Here is an 18,833-nt window from a genome sequence, read left to right on the forward strand (position 1 = left end):
ACAATTATTGCCCTGAGGTTACAGAAGATACTTAACTTTTGTACATATAGAACTATGTTAGTTATGGCACACATATATGCAAATACTATGGAAAATATTATTTTTCAAATTAGAGAAAGCATCTTTAAAAGTCAAAAAAATAAGATTCACTAAATATACCTTCTAGTTTAGTACACTTGGCAAGTTTCTTTTGATTTTTTAACTTGTGCCTACAATACATTAATAAGGCAGAAATAGCACAAGTTAAAAAAAATAAAGAAAGGAGAAAGAAAAAAAAGGAAAGCAGAAAAAAAATTAATTGATTAGTAAATAGAACTTAGGGTCTTCCCAAGTGGCTCAGTGGTAAAGAATCTACTTGCCAATGTAGGAGATATGGATTTGATCCCTGGGTCAGGAAGATCCCCTGGAGTAGGAAATCACAAACCACTCTAGAATTCTTGCCTGTTAAATCCCATGAACAGAGGAGCCTGGTGGGTTACAGTCCACAGGGTCCCAAAACAGTCAGACATGACTTAGTGATTAAACAACAACAAGTAGAACTTAAATGATTCTGTTGAAACTGACAAGTAGTTATTACATTAAGTAAGATTGCTGAATTTCCCAGGTGTCAGTTTCCTGGTACAGTAGAGCTGTAGAGAGGGTTTTTGACTCATTTGTGGCCTCTTACTCAAGTACACCACAGGAGGATTCTCAATGCTAAGGAAAACTGTTCTTAAGAATTCAGATTCCCCAAACTGGATGCATGAGAGCCAGTTATAGCATCTTAAGTGATTTCAATTGTTGCATGTCAGTCTTTAACATGGTACACATTAAGATCAGAGATATGGTCTTCAGATACGGGAGGGAAGAGTCCTCCAACATATACTTAATACTCACTACTTTTCATCACAGAACAAAACCCAACTCTGGATTCAGAAAAGGAAGTCTCCCTCACTCCTTGTGTGAACACTTTTGTCTTCCACATCTCATCATTAAAATCCTCTGTTTTGGAGTTATAGTAGGTCATTGTTAAAATGTTAAGCACATATTACCTACTGGATGGAAAGAAAAGGTCCCTGTGGAGCTTTAAAACACCACTAAGCGAGGTAAACAAAAAACAAACCCATATATTTGTTGGCTGCCCTCACAGACAACTCAATTTGAGAACAATGTTTACCACTTCTCTGTATTTCACTCCCTAGATATGGCTTATATTTATTCCAGCTCAGTTCTAGTCCAGGAAGGTGTAACCTGACCCAGCTTGAATTCCCAGTGCTCTGTGCTCACATGACCCCTCTGGATTCCATTCCAGCAGTGGGTGATGGGGCAGGAAAAGGAAGAAAGGAAAAGATGGTGGGCTTCAAGGATCTGTCCTTGTCATTCTCGTTGGTTAGTTTCTAAATCATGTCCTATAGTATTGCGAGTCCATGGACTGTAGCACACCAGGCTCTTCTGTCCATGAGATTTCCCAGGCAAGAATACTGGAGTGGGTTACCATTTACTTCTCCAGGGGATCTTCCCAACCCAGGGATCAAACCCGCATCTCATACTTGGCAGACAGATTCTTTATCACTGATCCATCTGGAAAGCCTCCCATGTTATACATTGAATGAAGTTAGCTCACTGTTATCTTAAAGAGCCAAAATATTTCACCTCAGAAATTTGTCGCATATTTGACTCCATCAAATTCTCAAAATAATAAGATGTTTTGGAGCCATTTTGCAGGAAAAAAAAAAAAGCTTTGAGAAGGTTAAGTGAAAACATACATTTGGTTTTATTGGTTTTATTTCATATTTAATGTTCTTTGCACATACCACATGCCTACCAATAGTTGAAGTTCTGATCAATTTGCATTTTTTTCAAAGGAAAAGACATTACATTGACGTCAATCTATATATTTCAAAAGCAAAATTCCACATATATTAACAATCACAAGGTGGACACATTTTATCAAAACCCAAGTATTTTTGTTGTTGTTCAGTCTCCAAGTCATGTCCGACTCTTTGTGATGCCATAGACTGCAGGACACCAGGTTTCCTTGTCCCTCACCATCTCTCAGAGTTTGCCCAAACTCATGTCCATTGAATTGATGATGCAATACAATCACCTCATCCTCTGTCACCCTCTTCTCCTTCTGCCTTCAGTCTTTCCCAGCATCAAGGTCTTTTCCAATGAGTCAGCTCTTCTTATCAGGTGGTCAAAGTACTAGAGCTTCAGCTTCAGCATCAGTCCATCCAGTGAGTATTCAGGGTTGATTTCCTTTAGGATTGACTGGTTTGATCTCCTTGCTGTCCAATGGACTTTCAAGAGTCTTCTCTAGCACCACAATTCAAAAGCATCAATTCTTCGGCGCTCTGCCTTTTTATGGTCCAGCTCTCACATCTGTACATGACTATCTGTACAGCCTTGACTATATGGATCTTTGTCATCCCAGTGATATCTTTACTTTTTAATACACAGCCTAGGCTTGCCATAGCTTTCCTGCCAAGCAGTAATCATCTTCTTCCCAATATACTTCTAACCCAAGTGTATCTCTCAATATTAGACAACTAAAGCATATAGAAATAAATCCCATGTGTATCTGTGTATATGGTGTGTGTGCAATTATCTGTTTTATATTAGGTCTTATACTATTGATATACAGGAGTGTCTCAAAGATTTGGTTCAACTCCTTATTTGGTAGGTGAAGAAAATGTGGCTCACTTAGGTTAAGAGATGTATATAGTTTATTCATCTAATGGACATAATTGACACCTTAAGTCAGGTGTTCATGATTCTATTAGTCTTTCTACTATGAAATAGTCTATGTACATTCTCATGTACAGATAAGGGAACATATCTTGAGTGAGAGAGAAAGATCCATCATTGCAGTTAAAAAACTTTATTGTCATATGGCCAGATAGTGAAGGATAGGGCTGAAAATTGGGTCTCTGCTTTCTCAAGAGTTTTTCCAGTATACCAGGCTGGTTCTTAATTTTCTCTTTTCAGGTTCTACATATTACTTCAACTCACTAGCATTTGGAACAATGGAAAAGATAACTGTATTTTATAGGAACTAATGTCTGCACATCAGATAAAACAGGTGCTCTCAATGCAAAAAGATTTGGGAAAAATATTTTTATGAGGTTAAGTTAAATTTCTTGGTCTCACTTGTCTGTGTGTGGCCGTGTGATGGGATATGTATTGCTTTATTCAATTTGTTTTTGCCAGGCTGTACAATTGCAAGAAGCAAAATACTTCGATTTAGCTGGTCAACTCATACAAAGTACTTGTAACTATTTAATAAATATTATTATTATATTACACTACTGCCTAAACTTTTAATTTGATGATCTATTAAAAAATAATGAATTTGCTTTTTATAACAATTCTAAGGAGGACAGTTCCTACTTTGGCATGAGAAGAGGAAGTTTCTCATGTGGCTCTAGGCATCCATATGGCAGCTAGAGAAAAGAGAATTAGTGAGGCAGAGTGAGCAGAAGCATTTCATAACAGGTGAAATAAAGCATTTATGTCCTGCCTCCATATTTTTATTGATTTCAAGTTTTGGACATGAGGGAAATATAAGGACTGTGGCTAATTTTCATCCTCAAACTTTAACCACAAAATAATAATAGAATTCATTTCAAAAATATTATCACTGCAATCATGGAATGTTTAAATAAACACCTACAGTGTCTAAAAGTCTCCTAGGGTAGAGACACATGTTTGGGCTTTCCCGGTAGCTCAGCAGTAAAGAATCTGCCTGCCAATGCTGGAGAGGCAGGAGACTTGGGGAAGATCCCCTAGAGCAGGAAATGGTAACCCACTCTAGTATTCTTGCATGGAGAACCCAATGGACCGAGGAGCCTGGCAGGCTAAACTCCACAGGGTTGCAAAAAGTCGGACACTACTGAAGCGGCTGAGCAAGCATGCAGAGACACATGTTTATCTGGGTTTGTTTGTATATGTCTGCCTCTTACAACCCAGAATTACTTTTATGACCAAGGACTTAGAGATCTGGCTAAGACACAGGGAAATTGTTTATACCCTTGCAGGTGCTATCTCTGCCTCTGAGATGTTCAGAGACACACCATCCAAACACAGAGTCAGAAAGTTTGATACTTCTGAGCATATGCCTACCCACAATCTGATTAGAGCAAAATTAAATGATGTTATATCCTTTCTGGGGGTATTTTCTGGCAATCGTGTGGAAAATTATGCAAGATATTCCCTTTGAGCAGTAAACACAGCTTTAGTCTAATGCATCACAATGAAGTATAATAAAACACTTGAAGAAGACCTTCCTTAATTACAGATTATGAAAAATAATGGCAATCATCTCCCCATTTCACCTAATGTCTCTATATGATGGATCTTCAGTAATGGGTGTGTGCCTGTCTATGACAGGCTCTATTTTTCCTTCCGGATAGCCTTCTCATTTATTTTACTGCAGCTGTGTCTTCACGAGGCAAGGAAGTGTTTCAGAGGCAGAGTGCAAATAGTAGTTACATCTTGCCCAAGACAAGCCTCCTGGACCAATTAGACCAATTACTTGCCCTTTTCTAGACAATTCCATCTTCCCTGATGGCTCAGATGGTAAAAGCATCTGCCTACAATGCAGGAGACCCGGGTTCGATCCCTGGGTCAGGAAGATACCCTGGAGAAGGAAATGGCAACCCACTTCAGTGCTCTTGCCTGGAAAATCCCATGGATGGAGAAGCATGGAAGGCTGCAATCCATGGGGTCACAAAGAGTCAAACATGACTGAGTGACTTCACTTTCTTTCTGGACAATTCAGTAGAAAACCACTTGGTTTCCATTTCTTCTGAGTGGCAGTATATTAACTGAGTTATTCTTGCTATGAAATTGCATTTTTTGTCCCTATCCTCTAATACCTGAATCCTGATGACTCCAAAGCCTGCTTTTCTAGCCTTCTGTGTTTTATCTACTCTTTCTGGGCTATAAAGCAAGTTTGTAATTTTCAACAAAACTAAATAAAGAAAAATGTAAACAAAATATAAAATTTACACCTAATGAAAGAAGAATTGATGAAATTAGGATAAAAATGTTTCCTTTTATATTTCTTTGATAAGCTATTTTTTTTTTTTATTAAATATAATGTGCTCTCGGAGGTAGATGGACTGAGCAGGCATAACCACAAGCTGAATTCTGACCTCAGGAAGTTTTTGTAATATATGTCATATTAGGCCTAGTGGAGGATAGGAAGCATCTACATAGATGGTATAATTATAGTAGAGGATATAATGTAACATTGTATGAGAGGCCAGATATATTGCTATGAGAGTTCTGAAGAGAGAAAAATTAACGCTGGCTTATGGAGCAGAAGTAGTCACAATTATAAAGAAAAAATAACACACATTACACATGGAAGTAGAAAAGTCAAAACTGTGTCGATGCTATGGGAAATGTGAGGAAAGGGGTGTAAGTCAGGAAGCATGATGATGACTCAGCAGATCAGTTAGACTGGAAAATCAACTAAGTACCATGGACCAGTGCATGCGTGCTCAGTTGCTCAGTCATGTCCAATTTTTGCAACCCCATGGACTGGCAACCCCCTGCCAGGCTCCTCTGTCCATGGGATCATCCAGGATTGCCATGTCCTTCTTCAGGGGATCTTCCTGATTCAGGGTCTCCAGCATTCCTGACCCACGTCTCCTGCATTGCAGTGATTATTTACCCCTGAGGCCCCAGGGAAGCTGTAGAAAGATCATAAAATCATCTGCAGTTGAGATCATGGGAGGCTTTGAATGCATTTATTTGTAAAACAGCTGGAAGTCAAGATGCTTTAGAAATATTAGCCTAACATCTCTGTGGAGGATGACAGAAGGGGAGAGTTCTACTGGGAGATGACCAGCAGGGCACCTCTGAAATTTATTGAATGTGAGCTTGCCTTTCACATTCTGAACAGGCTCAGCTTTATAAACAAGGATCCTTTTTGTTCTCTTTCCTCTTAATTTGTTTTCTTATGCAAGTAAAGCAGTCTTTGGTAAATCATTCTATTTTAAAGTAATATTCAAATCTTACAGAGAAAATGTTAAAAGTCCATTTGAGTCTGCAAAAGACTGAAGAACAGGTGTTGTTTGAATTTTGCACATCACTGATCCATATCTTCAATAGGCTGTTCATAAAAGCACAAAGGATTCCTCTGAAAAACAATTATTTTTCCTCTAGTTTTCTCTCTCGCTCTCTTTTCTTATTCCTATTATTATTTGGCCCTGACTTTTAATATAAATAGTTTTCCTCTCTACACACTAGGTAATAACTTGACCACCAACATATTTAGAGGGTTATTTATATTATGCTTTCTGTTTCAATCCAGAGAATGAAGTTCAGATAAAGGTTTTTTTTTTTTTTCCCCCGCATGCTACCCATGAATACAGAGACCGTGCTTTACATGAGTTTCACTGAATCATTCAACGTTCAGTAGAAAATGTTCACCAATCAAGTCTGACTAGGAGAAACACTTCCAATTATTTAAAAAGCCTTCTGTAGAAAACTGTCTCTAGACCATGAGAGCTGAGGCATTTTTAAAACCGAGGACATATCAATATTATAAAACTCTCTGGCTTCCTTAATAAGCACATGCCGTGTGCTTGCACACATTATTTTGCTCATCTCTTAAGTATTGCATTAAAAAACATTCTAATGACAGCAGTACTTTTCTTAGAGGTATGGTAATAAGTTAACACCTCAAATGCAATGGTGAAAATGTTCAATAGATACTAGTAAGAAGCAAGACAGTAGTCATCTGCTTAAACCTAACACTAAGAGATTCACTGCACCAGATATACTCACCACATACAGCTATCAGACAGAGTGTAATCAAAATTTCCCACAAAATCGCCCACTTAAAATGCTTAATCTTTGCTAAGTGCAAGGTTGATCAAATCTTGGTGAGCAGTGATGTTGGCTGAATGATAACTGTACACAGAGTTGCCCCGGTGGGGTTTTCCACTTCCTGCCAGCGTGGTACCCTGCTTTATCCCAGCGGCATGTTGTTAATCTACAAGGACTCAGTAGGGATATCACAGACAGTAACAGTTTGCTAAAATGGACTTTAATGAAAACTGGCAGGTATTTGTTTTTAATTAAAGGCCAATATGTCTGGGGCAACAGATGCCCAAATCTCTTTTAGAGAGGACCTGGGAAATAAATATTTTTTAATGTTATACTTGTTATTTTTATTGCAAGTGGCACTTGGCTTCTCCCAGAGTGCAGCCTGCTTTATGAATGTTACAACATTCATCGTCACAGCACGGTGAGCCAGTGTCAGCTATGATTATCTTGGTTTTGCAGGTGGCGAAACATAAACTCTGAGAAGTGTCATGACTTGATCAAGGTCATAAAAGAACCTGAAGGTGCAGCTGTCCTGGACCCTTAAAGTTTCTTGTCCATTTAAGCGAGCAGGATAAGTTAAGGAGGAGACAGAAAAGGGAAAAGAGTATTTTTAAATGACTGCTTACCATAATTCTAATTTATACAGTATCATTTAATCTTAACAACATCAAAGAGAAGGAAATTAAACTTCTAGAAATAACCAATGTCATCCAAGTTCATGGAACAAATTAAAAGACAGAGCCAGAATTTGAACCAAGAAGATTCCTGTGACTCTGCCCCCTGTATTTGAAAGATTATTCTTACTCTTATGGCAGCTTATTTGTCATTATTTGCCAAGGTACTGCATAGAAACAGCAATTATGACTAAATTTCCTGAGTTTAAGAAGGTGAGAAAAATAGGAGGTAACTGAAGCCATTAATATCCAAATCTACCAGTTTATTCTCCACCAGCCCAGAAAGGCAATTCAGCTTAATTATTCCAAGTATTTTCCTGTGGCTTCCTTTCTATTGAATATCGTAGCGGGCTTCTTGAAATTGACAGTTGACAGAGGATAATCTCCCTTAAACTAGATTTTACAAAAATCCATTGAAATGTTTATCTGAGGATCAAATGTATAGAAAGACATTCCTCTCTCTAAATTCCTTCTATTCTTGCTTGGGGAGCTCCAGAGAGAAAAGTTTGACATACAGATATTGTGGACAAACTTACTACCCAGTCTCACACACACTACTCCAGATTAGCACCACCTATGTCTCACTCCTCTCATGTTTTGATTTTAATTCCAAGTGTTAGATTCCTAAGGCAATATGTTTGAGCTTGAACAGAGGTCATAGAGTGATCCAAGATCGCACATGTTGAATTAGTATATAAAGCCTATAAGAGAAAGTACTTTGTTTTTGCTGCTCATTTAGTGCCAAACTTTTCCAAGGAAAGTATTCTCAATAAGAATCTTACATGAAATTGTAGATTTTGGGGTGCGTGTGTGTGTGTGTTTGTGTGATCAAAAGTAAGAGCCTTTGCTTCAAAAGTTTTATTTGACATTTACAAATAAATAAAGTCATGTAAGCTCACAGTTTCAAAAGGAGAAAAAATAAATTTTCAAAACCCTGAACCAATAATGGTATTTGTTTTACACTAACACAGTGAACTGAGATTGATTCAGATCATTCTCTGATGTCAAAGAAAGCTAAAAAAGGAACATGAATCATAGTTACTCAGAACATCTTGATTATATTATACCTATTACAGGGTCATTTTCTATAATAAATGCTAATAATTCCCTGGCAATTCACTCATTTTAATCCCAACAGTAAGTGGATCACATCTATCTACTTTAATGTTTTCTACCTAACTTAATATGGGAATATTGATTAATGAAAATGGGTCAACCATGAAAATTTATACTGGTTATTGCTCCTTCAAAATTGAAGTTGCAAAAGCTAAGATGTGATATTTACTAAGTTAGGAGACATGGTTGGTTTACATACATTAGAGAGAGAGAAACAGACAAATACAGAGACAAATAGAGACAGGAAAAGAAAGACAGTAAAAGAGCATTTCTGCTCCAGAGTATGATGTAAGTTCTTAAAAATTCAAGCTAAAAGATGACATAAATTTTTATTAAATATTTTGAAAAGAAAACTATTTAGGCAGGTGTCTTAAGAGAAAGCAAGTATCTTGTTTTAAATTTGGAAATAAAATCATTTCTAAACAAGAATAACTGAAGCACATCTGTTTCGGAAGCAAGTGGCAGAGTTGAGATAAGTAGTGTCATTTTTATTTAGAGCCCAAAATATGAGAAAAAAATTTAAATTTAGTGCATCTTCATCATGTGGTTGACTGGATCAGGGTTTAGTGACTAGTTTTCCCAGTTCCAAAGAATGAGGTGATGAATAACTTTCAAAGCAATGGCTCCCTTCTAATGTTATTTCTGGGTTCATTTAAATCACTCATTTGCATCTCCATGAAAGTTATTTCAGGAAGAAATGGAAGAAAAATGGCAGTTAATTTTACTGCTTTGGCAGATCTGCAGAAAATCTTCAGATATTGAATATTTTAATATTAGTATTCATATTTGGTCCTTTTCTTGAAGTTCTGATTCTCCTTTTGAAATATTCTTTATGAAAGGATATTTTTGAAATATCCCTCTAAACGCTTTGAAATAGTTATAATAATTGATTTAAAGACCTTACTGCCATTTCCAGTAACTGGATTATCTATTGGCCTACTTCTATTATTTTCTTTTCAGTAAGGTTACATTTTTCTACTTTATTCTGTATCTGTTAATTTTTCATTATATTCAGAACACTGTATTTTAAAGAACTGTTAGAGACTAATGCATTGCTATTTTAAGAGAATGCAAGCCCTTTTCCTCTATAGTGTATGAGCTAATCCTTCTAATTTCTGTAAGAGTTGAGTTATTTGGGGCTGTGCTACAAGTTTAACTGTAATTAGTACGTCAACTACCAACCAATACAATAACCCAGGCGCTTCCTTCCTTGCTTCCTACTTTCCTACCTTCCTATCTTTCTTACTCTTCCTTACTTCTTTATTTTGTGCTAATATTTTTATTTTGATGTAATATAAAACTTAGGGGAAAATTGTAAGAAAAGTAGAAAAAAAAAGAAAGTGTTATTCAGTCGTGTCCAGTTCTTTTTGATTCTATGTTCTGTAGCCCGCCAGGCTCCTCTGTCCATGGAATTCTTTAGGCAAGAATACTGAAGTGGGTTGCCATTTCCTTCTCCAGGAGATTTCCAGACCCAGGGATCAAACCTGTATCTCCCTCATTGCAGACAGATTCTTTATCATCTGAGCCATCAGGGAAGCCAATGAAAGTAGAAGACATTATCAGATATCATTTACTTGAATTTCCCAATGGTTTACATTTGTTCCATCTGTTCTCTCTCTCTCCTCTCCCTTCCTACTAGAAAATGTATTTATATTTTATATACATTCTGTTTCCTATGAGCACTTTGAGACCATTTTTTTTTTCTGAGCAGTTTGTCAATATGCTGGAGTCACTGTGCCCCTTTATCCTTAAAAACTCACGTGTGCATTTCCAGGCTGGGAGCATGACTTCCATGACTACCTTACATTGCATTTATCATTGATGCAATATTGACTAAACACTATTCCCTAATCTATAGTATTTCATAACTGCATTTTTTCTCTCCAGGATCCAATCATATATGAAGCATTGTGTTAAGTGTTTATGTCTCTGCAGTCTCCTACAACATAAAACAGTTTATGAACCTTTCTTTGTCTTTCCTGACCTTGATATTTTTGCAGGGCAATCCCAGGTGGCTCAGTGGTAAAGAATCTGCCTGCCAAGTGGAAAATATGGGTTCAGTCCCTGGGTTGAGAAGATCCCCTGGAGAAGAAAGTGGCAACCCAATCCAGTACTCTTGCCCGGGAAATCCCATGGACAGAGGACCCTGGTGGGGCTACAGTCCATGGTGTTGCAAAAAGAGTTGGACATGACTGAGCATGTATGCACACACTAGCAGTGTCATAGCATATTTTTATGTTTATCTAATAATAAATTTATATTTATCTAATTTACTCTTGTTTGGAATTTTTAAAAAACAAACATTTTTATTGAGGCATAGTTGACTTACAATGTTGTCTTGTTTGTCTAATTCTTATGACAATATTTGGGTTACACATTCTATGACAGGAATATTTAGGGGGGAAAAAAAACACCATAGTGTCCCTTCCAATGAATCCCAGTAGGAGGACAATGATGTCAATCTGTCCTTATATTAGTGGTTAACTTTGTTAAGGTGACATAGGCCAAAATTACCTATAAAATTACCATTTTTTCTTTGTAATTGTGTTAGTTGGAGTTTTCTGAGATAACAGATAGGATTAGATGCGCCAGAGACTTTTGGAGAAACTATATTTGAGAACAAATGGAAAAGGGACAAGGAAACAGAAAGAGGCCTCAGATCTGGGTATGGAGGAGAGGGGGGTGGAGAGAGACTAGGAGGAAGGCTCCAAGCTGCTGCACAGGATAAGAAATCTTCTGCCAAGACAATGCAGGCCAGTGGTGGGCTGAAGCCAGGGCTAGCCTTAGAGTCCAAGTCTTCTAGGGTCGGACCATTCTTTGTAGTGGGGAGTTGTCCTCTGTATTATAAAACGCTTAGCAGCATGCTTGGCTTCTAGCCACTAAGTGCCTGTAGCAATCTCCTAGTTGTGACAATCAAAAAATATCTCTAGACATCACCAATGTCACCTAGTTATGTAAAAATGCTTCTAGCTGAGAACCACTGCTTTATTTATACATACAGGTCTTCTCCTGTCTTATGGTGAGAGTTCATATCTCTAAAGTCCACTCCTTGCCTACTTAAGATTTCCCCTAAAGTTGTTTTTTCTTGCTGGATGAGGTATAATTTATTGCTAATGCCTTGTCTACACTCCCTGGCCATAACATTTCTTTACAAGTGAGTCTTCCCACGTCTAACAAGAAGTGACTTCTACCTGACGCCTCCCTCCCATTTACTGCAAATATAAGGCTCCTTCCTCAAGTGTGGGCTTCCCTGGTGGCTTAGGTATAAATAATCTGCCTACAATGTGGGAAACCTGGGTTCAATCCCTGGGTTGGGAAGATACCCTGGAGAAGGAAATGGCAACCCACTCCAGTATGCTTGCCTGGAGAATCCCACAGAGAGAGGAGCCTGGTGGGCTACAGTTCATGGGCTGGCAAAGAGTCGGACACAACTGAGCTTTCCCCCAAGTGTGTTCTCTGATGTCTTGTGAGGGCTGCCTTCTGGCCAAAGCCTTGTCCACACTCCCTGCATCCACTCCCTGCTTCCTCCTGGAGTGGGCTAGCTTGTGTCTGACTAGATTTGCTTTCTCGCTAAAGCCTTGTCCACACTCAGTGAAAACATAAGCCTTTTCCCCAGAGTGTGTCCTTCAGCCTTGATCACATTCTCACACACAAAAGTCTTCCCTCCTGAATGTGTCCTCTGATGAGCAATGAGAGTAGACTTATGCCTAAGTCCTCACCTACTTTTCCTGCACTTGTAAGACTTTTCTCCCAAGCATGTCCTCTGGTGTGTAATGAGAGCTGGCTTAGCCCTAAACTGCATCCACACTCCACACACACATCGGGGTTCTCCCCTGAGTGTGTCTTCTGGTGTAAGGTAAGGTTTGACTTATCTCTGAAGCCTTGCCCATACTCTGGCCACACAAAAATCTCTCCTAAGTGTGTCCTCTTGTATTTAACCAGGTCTGACTTCTAATTAAAGCTCTGGCCATATTCACTGCACGTGAGGATTCTCCCCTGAATTAATCCTCTGGTGCTTGCTGAAGTGAAAGTGAAAGTCGCTCAATTGTGTCGACTCTGCGACCCCAAGGACTCTACAGTCCATGGACTTCTCCAGGTTAGAATAATGGAGTGGGTAGCTTTTCCCTTTTCCAAGGGATCTTCCCAACCCAGGGATAGAACCCAGATCACCTGCATTGCAGGCAGATTCTTTACCAGCTGAGCCACAAGGGAAGCCTCAGCAAGGGTGCTTGCTGAGAGTGGATTTATTTCTAAAAAGTCTCCCACAGTCCCTGTAGATAGAAAGCTTCTCTCACAAGGGGGTCCTCTGATATGTGATAAAGTTTGACTTGTCCCTGAAGACTCACTCACACTTCTGGTATACAAAGAACTTCTTCCCTGAGTGTGTTCAAAGGTGTCTGATGAAAGAAACAATTGTTGTTTAGTCACCCAGCTGTGTTCAACTCTTTTGAGACTCCATGGACTTTACCCTGCCAGGTTCCTTTGTCCATAGGATTCTCCCAGGCAAGAATACTGGAGTGGATTGCAATTTCCTCCTCCAGGGGATCTTCCTGACCCAGGGATGGAACCCATGTCTCCTTCATCTCCTGCATTGACAGGCGTGTTCTTTACTGCTGAGCCATCAGGGAAGCCCTGATGAGGGATGACTTCTGGCTAAAAGCTTGCCCACACTTATCACATGCAGAGGGCTTCTCCCCAGAGTTCACTATCGTGTGTGGCTATGTTTGACTTCTGGCTAAAAGCTTGCCCGCACTCTGTGCCGAGGTAAGGCTTCTCCCGCATGTGTGATCTCATGTGTATAATGACAGCTGATTTATAGCTAAAGCTTGGGCCACACTCACGGCAAAAGTACAGCTTTCCTCCTGAGTAGGTCCTCTGATGACTAAAGAGGGTTGATTTCTGGTTAAAGACAAGACTACAATTTCCACAACTGGCTACATCAAATCCTGAGATTTCTACCCACTTTAATGTTTTGTCTGTTTCTAAAAGGTTTGGCTTCTTTAATGAGAGGAACTCTATTTCCGTCACTGTCTTGCCTTCCTTCAAGCTTAATAGTTGTTCTTTAGGTGGGCTGGAGAAAATTCTTGAAGTATTTCTCTTCCTTGTCCGCTTAAACAAGGATTCGGAGCCCCGTTCTCTGTCTTCACCTTCAATTCACAGCAGCAGCTTTCATTACAGAATGATTGTGGCTGCTGCTGCTGATCTGCTGAGCAGAGACCTGCTCTTTGGAGAGTTCTAAGAAAAACAAACCTGGGTGGATTGGAAGGTAATGATCCTGCAGCACATATTATTGTAACTGCTGACTACAGAAGTCCAGAGTGGCAGAGGCATAAAGTGAAATTTCTGCCTTGGCATCAGCAGAAGAGGGGCTATGCCAATGTCCTGCCTCCTCTTTCTAGGGCCCTTCTCCACGCCCTAGCAGAATGACAAGTGTTGGCTTGGAAAATGGAATTTCCAAGGAGAACCAGTTTGCTGTCGTTTTGCAGCATCTCATGTCTGTACAAGGTCCTCTGAGCATGGCTTAACAGCTGCTGCTCTTCCTGGGTGAATTCCATAGCCACATTACAGAATAACATGAATGTTTCTTCTCTCCTGGTTTTCAAGAGCCTCCAGGTCATCATTCTGGTCTCCTGAATGTTCTCCCTGAAGAAAGGTGAGGCTACAGCTTGTAGGGACATGGTTGCAACGTCTGACCCAGGCAAGTGTGACAGCAGTAAGCAATGCTGAGTTGGAGGCAGCCTGCTATGTCACCTTTCTTTTAGAGTTATATCATTTTAACTTTTCCACTAAGGGTACACTCTATCTCAAACTCATTTTTGTGTTTGGTGTATGAGAGAGGTCAGTTCACTTTTTTTCCACATGGATATCAAATTGTTCTATCATTTTTTCAAGAAGATTTTCTTTCCCCTTTGAATTGCATTGACACCTTTGTTGAAACCAATGGGTTATATAAGTATGGATCTATTTATTGCCTCTATTCTGATGTCAGCTCTGTTCTGTTAGCTTTTTAGGATTGTGTGCATTTGAGCTGGAAGACTTGATTGAAGTTCCAGATTGGTGTACTTCATCAGTGGTTTCGATTCCACCAAGTTCTTAAATCTAGTTACTTGGAGAATGCCCAAGACTAGGTGACTTCACTTTACTTAGCAGTCTTCTTTACCAGGTTTCTTTTAAACTCAATGGTGAGAGGGGTGGAGAGGTATAGTTGCTGAGTTGGGGTTCTTCCAACCTACAGTCCATTCCACTGGCCCACTCTGTCCTCAGTCCCAGAAGCATACTCTTCATCCAAACCTAGCAATGACCCCTCAGCTGGACATGGCAGTTACCCTCCTCCTCTCTGAAGGGTTTATTTCTCTTTGGAATTCAGTTTATTTTGCTTCTTAAATCCACCATTCTGCTGTATCTTCTTAGAAAAGTAGGATTTTTCTTTATTTTGTCTGGCTTTTGGGTTACCATTGGAACAAAGCTTTTTTCTCTCCTTATATATCCTAACTGACAATGGAACTATTCCTAGTGGAAAAAAATAAAAGAGAAAGAATTCTTCATAAATAAAAGAGCTTGCATTTTGAAACTTTTGTTCCACCAGTTCCTTTTTCTTCCCTTTATCGTGGCTATCACAAATGGCTAGTTTTTGTCTTTGGCCATTAAAATTTATTCTTGTCTTTAGAACCATCTAATATTAAACTTTAACAATATTATTCTAGAATAAAATGTCAAAGTTTTACCTTCCCTTTGTGAACAAGAGAAAAATGGGCTGAGATGGGTCCATTTGACAGAACAAGAAGCACCTTAGCAACTTTTCCTCTCGATATTTTTATTTGATCATTGAATATTTTATTCAAAAATGTTTTCTCCATGTCCCTTAAGAAAGTCTTTTTCAGTGGAGACCAAAGAACACACAAAGCCAGAAGTTCCTTGCTATTTCTCAATTAGAAAGATGCAGGATATATCCCATCTGAACAGAAAAGAAGGTGATGATAAACATAAATATTAGAAAGAAGGTACATTTTTAAGGTAAGTTAGAGAAATTGTCTCTGTTTAAGTGAAACAGTGAGGCTTAAAATGATGACTCAAGAAGCTCACAGCAGCAGCAATTAAGTTGGCCTGACACTGACTGTTGACTCACAAGTAAGCCTCAGTCTTGGATTGTAGCTGATTAGTTTCAGGGGGACCACTGACTAAAACTGCCCTCCCTGGCCAGACCATAGTACCTTCTTGCATGGGCTATCTTACAACAGAAAGTCCTGGTAAGGAACAAGGGACTACCAAGCTACCACCGTTCAGAAGAATTCGGGAAAGGTCAAAAGGAGAGAGGAAACTCCAGCCCATATGTCCTACCAACCTCCCAGAATCCTTTTTCCTGGAATCTTGGCTGAGGGATGTGTGCACCACCAGGAAAGACCTTGAGTCAGAATGATTGCCCAGAGACAACCTGGAAACTAACCCCATCACCTTAAAACCTGAGACTGTGAGCCATGTGGCAGAGCTGTTCTCCTGGGTCCCCTTATCCCACTGCTCTCCTCCAAGGCTCCCCTTTCCGATAAAGTCTCTTGCTGTCAGCATGTGTTTCTCCTCAGACAATTCATTTCTGAGCATTAGACAAGAGCCCCTCTTGGGCCCTAGAAGGGGTACCCCTTCCTGCAACAACGGCATTTTTAGACCCAATAGATAGACCCAATCAAATGCAGTTTCACTGAATGTATAGATTATTTGAAATACTTTTTGTTTTTTCAAGGAGAGCATTCACTGTGGTGTTCCTACTGTCTTTCAAGGCATAAAAGTTAAGAGAAGAGATGATCCAAAGAGATAAAAAAGAGTCTCATGTGTTCTTGTTTTCCACGTCTCTGCTCATGATTGCATTCTCCTTGTGATGATTCATTATCAGACTACACAGGGAGGGTATTTAAGTGATAGCATTCTTCATACAGAGGAGCATAATTAAATAATAACAGTGCTGCTGATGAAAGACATTTCTTGCCATTTCATGTAGGAGCCAGCCATTATCGTTCCTAGTGATAATGCTAGATATTATTCTAGAATCTAATCATTTACTCTAGAATTCTCTGTGAATATTATGAAAAAGTAAAATATATTTTCTCCGCATTTGAGCTTCACAGAATTGATATAAGTTCAGCCTAATGCAAAAAGAGTCTCAAAATATCAGTGGTACCCAAGCTACAAACAGGAAGAGAGGAATAAAGGGAGTTCTGAGGTCCAATAATTTTGAGAATCATTTGGCAAACTCATCTTGTACACATTTCTTTATTAAAACTCTTCTCAGATACTTCAGTATGTATAACTTCATTCTTAACCCCCAAAGTAGGGGCATGGTCTACAGTGTTTCTGAAATTATTTGATTAAGAAATGCTCTTTTCAGGAGTATCTTCAATTGCCTTGAAAACATGTATCAGAAAAATCTGCCTCATTTCGATAAACCTTATGATTTTTTTCAAAGCCCTGCAAGATCTGGAATTCCTTTTATCCAAAAATAAAAGAATTTGTCCAAAAGGAAATATTTTATTGCATTCATAGCTCCTTGAGATTTTGATGATAACTGAAGCATTTATTTGATAAAAAGTAATCAAAGCAGCTCAGGATTTATGGAGAAAAGTGTATAGTAGAGCATTCATAAGAGACTGATTTTTGACCTTGGTTAGTGTCCATGGAGCACTAAATAGTGACATTTTCTTCTCACACTTACAAAATGCAGCAAGCTTCATACCTTTGTCACTATGTTTTTTGACAGTTGTGGCTCTGTGTTATGAGTGAGTTTTAGAAACTTTAATGAACCTAAATAGGAAAAGGAGTATATCAAGGCTGTATATTGTCACCCTACTTAGTTAACTTATATGCAGAGAACATCATGAGAAATACTGGGCTGGATGAAGCAAAAGCTGGACTCAAGATTGCCGGAAGAAATATCAATAACCTCAGATATGCAGATGACACCACCCTTCTGGAAGAAAGTGAAGAACTAAAGAGCTTCTTGATGAAGGTGAAAGAGGAGAGTGTAAAGTTGGCTTAAAGCTCAACATTCAGAAAACTAAGATCGGGGCATCCAGTCCCATCACTTCATGGCAAATAGATGGGGAAACAGTGGCTGACTTTATTTTTGGGGGCTCCAAAATCACTGCAGATGGTGACTGCAGCCATGAAATTAAAAGACACTTATTCCTTGGAAGGAAAGCTATGACCAACATAGACAGCATAGTAAAAACTAGAGACATTACTTGCCAACAAAGGTCTGTCTAGTCAAAGCTATGATTTTTCTAGTAGTCATGTATGGATGTGAGAGTTGGACTCTAAAGAAAGCTGAGAGTTGAAAAATTGATGCTTTCTAACTGTGGTGTTGGAGAAGACTCTTGAGAGTCCCTTGGACTGCAAGGAGATCCAACCAGTCCATCCTAGAGGAGATAAGTCCTGGGTGTTCATTGGTAGGACTGATGTTGAAGCTGAAACTCCAATACTTTGACCACCCGATGCGAAGAGCTGACTCATTTGATAAGACGCTGATGCTGGGAAAGATTGGAGTTGGGAAGAGAAGGGGACAACAGAGGATGAGATGGTTGGATGGCATCACCGACTCAATGGACATGAGTTTGGGTAAACTCCAGGAGTTAGTGATGGAGAGGGAGGGCTGATGTGCTGCAGTCCGTGGCGTCTCAAAGAGGTGGACAGGACTGAGCGACTGAACTGAACTGAACTGAATCACTCTAAACAGTGAATTCCTGCAAAAGAAAAGGCCAGCTGCTGTAACTTTTGTTTTCCAGACTATAGTGTGCCTATAAACCAAAGAGAAGCATCAAAGTAGTATTTGGGCTTCCCTCGGAGCTCAGTGGTAATGAATTCACCAGTCAATAAAATACTGGGCCATAGAATGAATAAGCCCTTGCTCCACAACTCCTGAACCAGTACTTTAGAGTCTGGGAGCTTCAACCACTGAGCTCATGTGCTGCAACTCCCGAAGCCCATGCACCGTACAGCCTTTGCTCTGCAACACAAGAAACCACAGCAAAGACAAGACTGTGCTCACAGCTAGAATGTAGCCTTGGCTCAATGCAACTAGAGAAAAGCTGGCGCAGCAACAAAGACCCAGCACAGCCAAAACTAAACAGTAAAATAAATAACATTATTTAAATAGTGTTTTAAAAAAACGGGAAGTCTTTCTAAAATAATTTAAAAAAATGAATAGCATTTTAACCTCTTCATCTAACTCCTTTTCAG

At 39.2% G+C, this 18,833-nt stretch overlaps 1 non-coding gene across 1 annotated transcript; it reads left to right on the forward strand.

Moving 5' to 3' along the window:
• The first annotated feature begins 4,539 nt into the window (after positions 1-4,539).
• On the forward strand, positions 4,540-4,613 carry TRNAC-ACA (transfer RNA cysteine (anticodon ACA)). The gene has a single exon. It is a non-coding gene; the product is annotated as a tRNA-Cys (tRNA).
• Positions 4,614-18,833: the final 14,220 nt, after the last annotated feature.

Source organism: Bos javanicus, chromosome 29, assembly GCF_032452875.1.
Source record: "Bos javanicus breed banteng chromosome 29, ARS-OSU_banteng_1.0, whole genome shotgun sequence".
In the NCBI taxonomy this organism is placed as follows: domain Eukaryota; kingdom Metazoa; phylum Chordata; class Mammalia; order Artiodactyla; family Bovidae; genus Bos; species Bos javanicus.